The sequence below is a fragment of the Hemitrygon akajei genome, chromosome 5, assembly GCF_048418815.1.
Source record: "Hemitrygon akajei chromosome 5, sHemAka1.3, whole genome shotgun sequence".
Lineage (NCBI taxonomy): Eukaryota > Metazoa > Chordata > Chondrichthyes > Myliobatiformes > Dasyatidae > Hemitrygon > Hemitrygon akajei.
This window is the reverse complement of record NC_133128.1, coordinates 157806205-157816685: the sequence shown is the minus strand read 5'-3', so window position 1 is coordinate 157816685 and position 10481 is coordinate 157806205.

Below are 10481 nucleotides of genomic sequence, written 5' to 3'. Positions count from 1 at the left end.
CAACTCCCACCATTGCACTCAAATGGGCTTTTTGCTCTTTTCTAGATGAAATTCCTGCTTCTACTCTCTGCCATCAGTACCATTCCCAGGATTGTGTTTAGTAGTTTTATTGACTGAATCACATTACCTTGACACCTCTTTATTCGAGATAAAAACACCCTCTGCAATAACTTGATGATGAAGAGGAAAAGAAACAAGTAGGGATACAGGATTGTAAACACAAAGTACACTGCAGATGCTGTGGTCAAATCAAGACGTACAAAAAAGCTGGATGAACTCAGCAGGTCAGGCAGCACCTGTCCTGATGAAGGTTCTCGACCCGAAACATTGATTGCTTCTTTCAACGGATGCTGCCCAACCTGCTGAGTTCATCCAGCTTTTTTGTACGTCTTGAGGGATACAGGATTTTTGCTCATCTCTTGGGATGATAACTTTCACATCCTGTACTCCTTTTGAAACACAGCTGGGGGACATAGGCTCCATGAAAGGATCTTCATTGAGAAGTTGAGAGGTACTGATTACCTTGCTTATCTTGCTTACCTTGCATTTTTGGGGCTCAATTCTCAATGGCTACATTGAGTTGAAATCTGTGTTCCACCATCTCCCCTTTTCCTCTCTCCCTCCCATCTACCTGATCCACAATCACTTGAGAATTAGGTCCTAAAAACCCAAACTCCCATCCAGCGAACCTGTGATAACCTCAGACCCAGGTCATAAACCCCCAACCTCCTGTTCCCCTGTCATTGCAGAAATCTTCCCTCGCTCAACAATCAATATTTGCTGATAGCGGTGGGGGGGAGGGGGCCTTGCTTGCCTCAATCTTCTTAGATTATGGCATAAGTACAGTAAAGCAGAAATTCTAAGCTGCCAGTCCTTGCCAACTGTCACAAACACTGTTGTTCCTTGAATCTCAAATGGCAATGAGGAGGCATGCATCAGTGAAATACATTGGCTGCTTAAGTGGTGTTGCAACAACAATTTGACACTCAATGTCAGCAAGACCAAGGAATTGATTGTGGACCTGGAAGGGGAAATCAGGAGAACACATATCGTTCCTCACAATGGGGACAGCTGTGGAAAGGGCAAACAACATCAAGTTCCTGGGCTTCAACGTCTCAGAGGATCTACCTTGGATATATTGATGCATTTGTGGAAGACATGCCAGTGGCTCTACCATGAGGAGATTTTGTATGTCGCCAAAAATTCTTGCAGATTTCTATAGTTGTACAGTGTTCAGCTCAGCATGGAGGCTCCATTGCCCAGGAATACATGAGCTGCAGAGGGCTGTAGAGTTAGACAGCAAATGTTAATCTTAAAGCGCTCCAGTAAAGACACCAACTGAACAAACTCCAAATGGAGCCAAATCCGGAACATCTTCCCTCCAGATGAATCATTAAATCCAGCCATCACCAATGAAGACTTTTCTAGGTCCAGATCCAGTTGGTTCAATTCTGACTCTCTGCAGCAATTCAATATCTCATCCAATTCCTTTCTGAAAGCTGTTCAGAAGCTTTTTATTATATTTATCTATTAATGCATCAAGCTAATTCACAGTTAAGGGATAAAGTTTAAATAAACTACAGGAACTAGAGGAAGGTTCTTGTGAGACAGAGTTAAAATGAAATATGTTCACAAACAGATTGCAATGGAAGATAAAAATGATAAGGTCAATATTTACGTCACAGTCACGTGTACTTCAGCTAAATTAGGTTAGCCTATCTTCTGGTCTCCCATGAGCCACTGCCCTCCAGTAGCCTCTCTAGGGGAAGATTAGATAAGCAACTCAAGTGGCATGGAGACAGAATGACATGGTAAGGCTCACAAAAGCAGAAAAGGCAACATTACATCCTTCATGTTTATGGTTCTAATTTACTGTGTAGCTTGGCTCCTTTGTTGATATACATGCCTTATTCACAACGTTGTCACAGTGTCATAGTGACCCATCAGGTACCCATCTGCACTAATCCAATTTTTCAGCACTTGGCTCTTAACTTTCTTTGAGTTGGTGATTCAAGTGCATGTCCAGATACTTCTTATATTTGATAGTCTCTGCTTCCTCCACATCTTCAGTCAGTTTGTTCCAGATTCCAGCCATCTTCTATGAAAAAAAATTGTCCTCAGATCCCCTCTCAATCTCACACTTATTACCTTAAACCTATACTGTCTGGTTTTACAGAGCTCTCCTTTGGAGAAATATTTCTTGCCTTTTTTGTTCTGTGTTATTTCTTCTAAAAATTGTGTATAAATTAGATTAAATGTATGCTTCTTTGTCAATACTGCCTATATAAGTCTATTATCCTGTGATGCTGCTGCAGGTAAGTTTTTCAAGTGCAACATATGACAATAATTTTGATTTTGACCGTAGCAAGTCACTCATCAGCCTCCTCTACTAAAAGGAAAACAAACTCAGCCTATTAAGTCTCTCCTCCTAACTGAAATTCTCCACTCTGTGCAGCTTCCAAGTGACTCTCCTCAGTGATCACATCCTTTCGAGTGAGGTGACCAGAACTCCACATAATGTGGTCATGCTGCAAGACCCATTATTCAGTTTATGTGACTTTAAACCAACCATTCCAGCTGGATGGAAAAGAGCTGAGGGATGCTCTATATAATTTAACTTTTCCTAGTGGTTTAATGTCAGCCAAACTGAAATGAGGTTACACACACAAAATGCTGGAGGAACTCAGCAGGAAGTGTCACAGCCCGAAACGCATGCTGTACTGTTTTCCATAGATGCTGCCTGGCCTGCTGTGTTCCTCCAGCACTCTGTGTGAATGTTGCTTGGATTTCCAGCATCTGCAGATTTTCTCTGGTTTCCAAAATGAGGTTAATTCACCACAGGACGAGACAGTTAATGATTATTCTTGTTTCTTGTTTTTACCTTATCTTGATTACAATCTTTTCATGTTTTGCTCAGATAGAGATAAATTAAATAATTTTGAATAAGAATGAGAGGAGATCTTTTGGAAACATGTAAAATTATGAAAGGGATAGATAAGATAAAGACAGGAAAATTCTTTCCACTTGCAGGTGAGACTCCAACTAGGGAACATGGCCTCGAGATTCAGGGGAGTAGATTGAGGACAGGGCTGAGGAGGAAATGCTTGTTCTAATGAATTCTCTGCCCAGGGAAGAAGTAGAGGCTATCTTGTTAAACATAGTGAGTTAGATTTTTGCATAGTAGGGGAATTAAGGGTTATGGAAAAGGCAGGTAGGGGGAGCTGAGTCCACAGTTCGATCAGCCATGATCTTATTAAATGGTGAAGCAGGGGTTCAACGGGGCCTACTCCTGCTCCTATTTCTTATGTTTTACACATAGATAAATCAGAATAGATGTAATTATCTTATAACTCAATGATATTATTGAATGTTGTGAAAGAAATCGATAACTGCTGTAAAGTATATGAAACATGAAAAGACTGTCATGTGGGATAGAGGTAATGATTTTCGATTGCCTGGGACGTGATATTCATTTCCACACACCTCACTGAAGTAAACTACCCTCTTTCCTGCTCTGATGTCAGTGTGTGTCCCACAGATTTCCTTATGGTTATTGCTTACACCATACATCGGAGCAGTAACTGCTCCCATGTTGCCCATCTGCATTCATTCTGTGTCTGAATCTCTGTCTTAAAATGCTAATGACTGTTCTTGTTGTCTGTACTAATGGCTAAATTGCAGTCTGTACTAAACACATATAAGGGACTAAGGAGGGTCCATTAAAAATCAAAATGAGGTTGTTTGAACATCAACGATCAAATCTAACAGGATGTTAGCTGATTATTTTCTTTCCTGGTCGACATTTGCTGTAACAAATGATCAAACCTCTCCTACCAACCCACAGATGTCTGCTGACAGGTTAAGGACCTAACCCATTAAAGATTATAACTTACACCTATCAAGCGAGCTTGAAAGACAGTTCCTCTAATTTTGGAGTCTTTCCAGTATATACTTCTTTGTAAATGTATTTTTCTGATTGGCATACATGTATTTCTCCTGGCCCTTAACATGAAATAAAAAGTTTTTTAATAGAGGCTCACAGAGAAAAAAATGCTGAGCCAAAGGAAGAGATGATGGGAAGGTGGTCAACGAAGCAGTCCTTACAAGAGAAAGGGGGTGGGATTGTTATAAGGGAGACTAGGAAGAGGTTTCTATAGTACAAAGTCTAGGAGGCTGAAGACACTATTAACACTACGTACCAGAAGATCAATGAATCAGGAGCAGGATTATAATCTTGGGGATTTTTTGCAAAAATTGAAAGGACTCAGAATGACAAATCGTTCTTGCTCTTACCAGGTTATTTCCTCCTACCACCAACACATATTCCCCCACACTGCCTTATTTCTCACCAGTTGAGATCAGCTCTAATAGTATGAAAAATATCCAGTGTACTGAAATCAGTGTTCTAGCGTGAATTCTTTTACATTAGAGAAGCCAAATGCAAATCTGGTGATTGCTTTGTGGAGCACTTGCATTCAATTTGTGTGAGTGATCTGCCCCCGCCCCCCCCCACTCCACCTAAGCATCCTGTTGCTTGACACTTTTATTGCCCTGTACTGCCACCCTGATTTATCTGTCCATTGCCTCCTGCACGGTTAAAAGACCCAATGCAAGCTTGAGGAACAGCAGGCAATTTTCCTGCAGAACACTTTGGACTCAACATTAAATTCTCCAACTTTTATGCAACTCCCTTATTTTCTGATGAAGGGTCTAGGTCCCAAAAGCATTACCCATTTCTCTTTCCTCTTACGCTGCCGACTCTGTGTGTTTTTCCAGCATTATACCATTCTTTCTTTCTGTCAGCATTGGCACTGGCTATTTCTGATGCCACCATTTGGACTGAGTTTTCCCTCTGGCCAGAGGAGCATATTTCCCAGCCTTCTATCAGCAACACTTAACAGGGTGGCACAGTAGTGTAGAGGTTAACACAATGCTTTACGGTACCAGCGGCCTGGGTTCAAAGGTCATTTCAAATTGATCCATAAATAGGCTAGAATTAAGTAGAGTGATTGCTGGACGGCATGGCGCTAAGGGCCAATTCCGTGCTGCATCACAATAAATAATGGGGTGGCACAATAACATGACACTTTGCAGTACCAGTGACCTGAGTTCAATTCCCACCCGAGTTCAATTCCCATGCCTATAAGGAGTTTGTACGTTCTCCCTGTGACTGTGTGCGTTTCCTCCGGCTGCTCCAATTTCCTCCTGCAGTCCAAAGATGTATGGTTGGTAGGTTAATGGACACTGGAAATCATCCCACGATTAGGCTAGGGTTAAATCAGAGGATTGTTGGCGGCGCAGCTTGAGGGGCCTATTCCATGAGGTATTGCAATAAATTAATTATTAAAAGCAGAATGGACAAGGACATCTAAAGGCAAGATCATTTAGATTCACCCTACCTGAGACATTCAGCTTCTTTCATTGGTTCTCCCCCGCACTCCCCCCCCCATACATTCTTAGCCTCTGTAAACGGACTTGTTCTCCTTCCTTGCCAGTTGTGATGAAAGATGTCAGACCTGAAACTTTGACCGTTTCTCTTTCTACAGCTGCTGCCCGACCTGCTGAGCAACTTCAGTATTTTCTGTTTTTAATTCAGATTCCAAGCACCTTCAGGTGTTTTTGTTTCATTTGTATTTACTGAGGAAAATATTCCTGGCTTGCTTAACACAAAGGCATTTTTTAATGCTCATTTAGCTTATCTCTGTCATCTCCTGTGGGTTATTATTGACATGAAATGGTATTTGTGCTTGGTGATATTTCAAAAACTGGAATTAAAATTTACGTTGGCCTTTTGATGATATTCAGGAGCATACAAAAGTTAATCCATATTAGAAGCAATACTTCAGGATTACCTTTAATATCACTAGATCTCTTGGTACTTCACATGGGGATTTAAGATCTAGAGAGAGAGATTTTCTTTTAGTTGCAATTTCTAAACTTTGGTCAAGGTATTCGCTGCTAATTTTATTTAACTCTGTAAATTGTTGAAAATGAAGGATATCTGGAGAGGTCAGTACAGTTGACAGCCAATACTCTCATGCATTTAATATCAAAAATCAAAGGGAAGTTCCACTCCCTCTGCACCTGCTCAGGTGAAGTGAGATGAGTGATGAAAGGATACTCTATATGGATAATATTTCATTGAAGTCAATTATTTCAAAGTTCTAGTTTCTGCCACTGATTATACATCCACCCGCCTGCCCATGGTTGCAGCAGAAATAACATCAGAGGGGGTTGAAAACCAAAGTCTGATGAGAATGGGGAGTTAAAATCAAAGGTACATGGTTTCCAAGAAATGGGGCAAGGTGGGGGATAGTGAAAAGCAATAGAGATTTAGACAAATTGCTCTTTGTGTGGGCTGGAGCTTGGAACACGTTCAAGGTGGGACTGTGGAGAACTCAAGCTGAAGTAGGAAGGTAAAGATGAGTCTCAACCGGGTTCAGGCGAGTAAGGAGAAAAGGGCATCTTTACAGAAGTGGAAACCTATGCTCTGTTTGAAATTGCCACTTGCATTTCATTTTGACCCTCTTTTCCACTCCCACAATGACACAATGGAGAAAAGTCTCCAATGCTCTGAGGAGGCCAAACACAAGTTGGTAGAATAGCATCTCATATTCCATTTAGGCAATGTGTAACCCAAACCCTTGGTGCTCTCTTTACATCCATCCCATCTACCTTTTATCCCTCCTTCTGTTTTAACTCTTAGTTCACCCATCCCAGCCTCACCAGTTATATCTATCCGTCATCCTTCTCCTATCTGGTTGCCCCTATCACACATCAGGCTCTATCTCATCTGCATTCGCAATCGTACTGCTATAAACTGGCAATCTTTCCTCGTCCCTCCTTATCTTATCCTGATGTGTGGTCTTGACCCAAAGCACTGATTCCCACCTCTTGCCTCCATAGATGCTGACCGATCCACTGAATTCTTCCAGCATTTTGTTTCCTCTTCCAGATTCTAGCACCTGCAGTCTCTTCATCTCCTGATGTTTGGTGGCTGTTAAAGGTGGCATTAGATAGAACAGGGAAGTGAAGATGGGGATTTAAAAATTGAAAACAACATGATTATCTCTACCCTCAGAATTTCATCATGGAGTAGTGGGAGGAAAAGGGAAGAGGAAGTATGCTTTTCAAGACTGGCAAGTATAGTCTTTAAAACATCTGGCAAAACACCTGTACAGAATTACTACGCCAAAATGCAGAATTAAAACCAAAAGATCAACCTGGCTAAAACTCAGGGCCACATTCAACATGGGAAAGTCAGCACAATCATCATGAAGATCTTTTAATTAACCTCTTGGGGATATGCCAAGATTGGAAACATTGTTTCACAGGATAGTCAAGCCCCTTTCTGCCAAAGGCAATGGTCACCATTAATGATCATTCATTTTATTCCATATTCACTTAATTAGCTGAATTTACATTTCCCAGCTGCCTCTGTGGAATGTGAACTAATGTTCATACATCATTTGTCAAAGCTCCTGGATTACTGGTTTGGTAATATAACTGCAGTAGTTCCACACCCTTTAAACAACAGCACGAGTCACAACAAAGTCATAGAGACACAGAGAAATAATAGCACAGATACGAGTCCATGCCGACTATGGTTCCCATGAAACCAGACTCAATTGCTTGTGTTCAGCCCTTAACCCACTAGGTCTTGCCCCTCTATTACCTATCCAAGTGCTTCTTAAATTATACTTTATGGTACCTGCCTCAACCACATCCTCTGGCAGCTAATTCCATATACTCACCAACTTTTTATGTGATGAAGTTCCCCTCTGGTCCCTTTTAAATCTTTCCCCTCTCACCCAAAATCTGTGGCTCCAAGTTTTGGACTGCTTTACCCTGGGGAACTGACCGTGACCATTCACCTAATCAATCCCACTCATCATTTTAAATACTTCTGTAAGTCACTCCCCTCAATCTCATGTGTTCCAAGGTATACAGACCTAGTCTAGCCAATAGTTTTCTATAAACTCGGGCCTTCTAGGTCCTGGCAACATCCTTGTGAATCTTCATTGCACTCCTTCCAGTTTATCCATGCCCTGTTACTTCTGATTGTGAAAGATAATCCCCAGTAACAAATAACAGGAGTTATCATCTCCAAGGTGAATGCACGCTCCAGCCTGACTCAGTGAAACAAGCAGCATTCCCAACCTTCAGCATCAAGTGTTGAGTTGATCAAGTTTCTGGAATTCCACCTAATGCACAGAAACCTGCTGTCTGCCAAAGGCTCCTTAAGATCTTGACTTCACCTATAAACCATATTCTTGGAACCAATGGAATACCCATTTTTGATTTATGAAGGCACCTCCAATTGCATTCAAGGAGATTGACAGCATCCAGCATGAAGCAGCCTGCTTGTTTGGCATTACATTCAAACCCTTAATCATTCACTCTTTCTGCCACCATCTCTTCAAGTTGCAAATCAGCATGTCCCCAAAGCTCCTTCCAAATCTGGTCTCCACCACATAAAAGGATGGGTTGGAAGCTACATGGGAACAACAATGTCTGTGAGCTTCTGTCTAAACCACACACCATCCCGCTTTGGAAATGTATTGCATCTTTTTTTCAGTGCTGCAGGATTAGAAACCAGGATCTCACTAGTCGGAGCACTGTGTGGTACATTCCACAGTGAGCCCAGGGCAATTAGAGTGTGGAACTGACTTCCATATCTTTTGTTCAAACAAAAGAAACAAATCCATGCTAACTTGCACTTATTAAATCATTCACATCAGCGTTAATATCAACGTAGATGTCCTGGGCCTCCTTTTCACTGTTCCTGAGAATGCCCCTTTTTCCTGATCAAAACAATTACAACCCGATGCAAATTACTCTGTGAGAGACTACACCCCACTAGCATGCAATCCCAGCAACAGAGAAAATACTTGCATGGCTACATTCCCAAGGGCTGGTCAGGACAGTCCAGATGGAATCTACCAATATTTGGAGAGACAATTGTCTGATTCAGGACAGTTGACATGGTTTGTGAGTGGGAAGTCCTGTCTCTAAGGAAGTAACCAGGAGAACAGGTGAGGGTAGAGCTGAGGGTATTGACTATATGGATTTTACTAAGGGATTTGGCAAGGTCCTTCATGGCAGGCTAGTGTGGAAAGTTTAGTTGACAGGGACCCAGGGGGAGATAGTGGATGGGTTCCTCATTGGCTCAGTGGTAGAAAGTGGAGGGTGATAGCTCAGTCATTTTTCAGATTGGGAGGCCTGTGTCCAGTGGTCGATGCTAGGACTTCTGTTGTTTGTAACTTATGTAAATAATTTGGATGTAAGTGTACAAGGCAAATTAGTAAATTTGCAGGTATTCTAAAATAGGTGGTGCAGACAGATTAGGTTACGAAAAATTACAGGGAAAGCTTGATCAGCTAGGTATGTGGGGCGAGGATTGGTAAATGACATTTACTCCAGATCAATGTGGGGTATTGAATTTTGGGAGATTAAACTAGGGTAGAGTGAATCATATAGCCAGGAGTGCAGTAGAAGAAGGACCTGGGAATGCAAGTACATAGTTCGCTGAAAGTGGAATCACCACATACATAGCGGTGAAGAAGGCCTTTGACATGCTGACCTTCATCAATCAGAGCACTGAGTTTAAAAGTTTGGAAGTTATACTGCAGTTACTTAAGATGCTGGTGAGGTCGTACTGAAGAGTATTGTGTACAGTTCTGGTTTCCTTGCAGGAAAAGTGTTATTAAACTAGAAAGAGTACAGAAAAGATTTATCAGGATGTTGAAGGCAACATTGCATAGGCCATGATTTTATTTTCTGGAACATAGAAGATTGAAGGGTGACCTGATAGTGTGTACGACAATGAGGGGCATAGTCCCTGTATCAATGGTTCAGGCCTCTGGATCTGAGACCAATAGCTTAACAATAATGCCACAATAACCTGGACACTTGCAAACTACTTTCTTGCTAATAAAATATTTCAGAATATCCCTATATAAAAAATATTTTAAAGCAAGTGGAAAACTGGGCAGGTAAAAAGTCTGAAAGTGTCCTTTAGGACATGGTCTGAACCCATTAAATAAATTTACTGCAGTTATCTATTACTCTGCTTCCAGAGCTCTTTCTAAGGTAGTCATCATGGTGCGAAATTCTAGACTTCATCAGATCCTCATCACCCAGGCCATGATCTTTTCTCACTGCTGCCATCAGATAGAAGATACAAGAAGCTTGCACCACCAGGTTCAAGAACAGTTACTATCCCTTTATCATCAGGTTCTTGAATAAAAGGGCATAACTACTTACTTATCCATTGAGATGTTCCCATAACCAATGATGTCACCTTAAGGACTGTTTATCTTATGAATTCATGTTCTCATTATTTATTGCTATTTATATTTTCATTTGTAGTTTGTTGTCTTCTACACTCCACTTGATCTTTCATTGATCCTGTTATAATTCTATAGATATGCTGAGTATGCCTGTAGAAAGATGAATCTCAGGGTTGTGTGTGGTGGCAT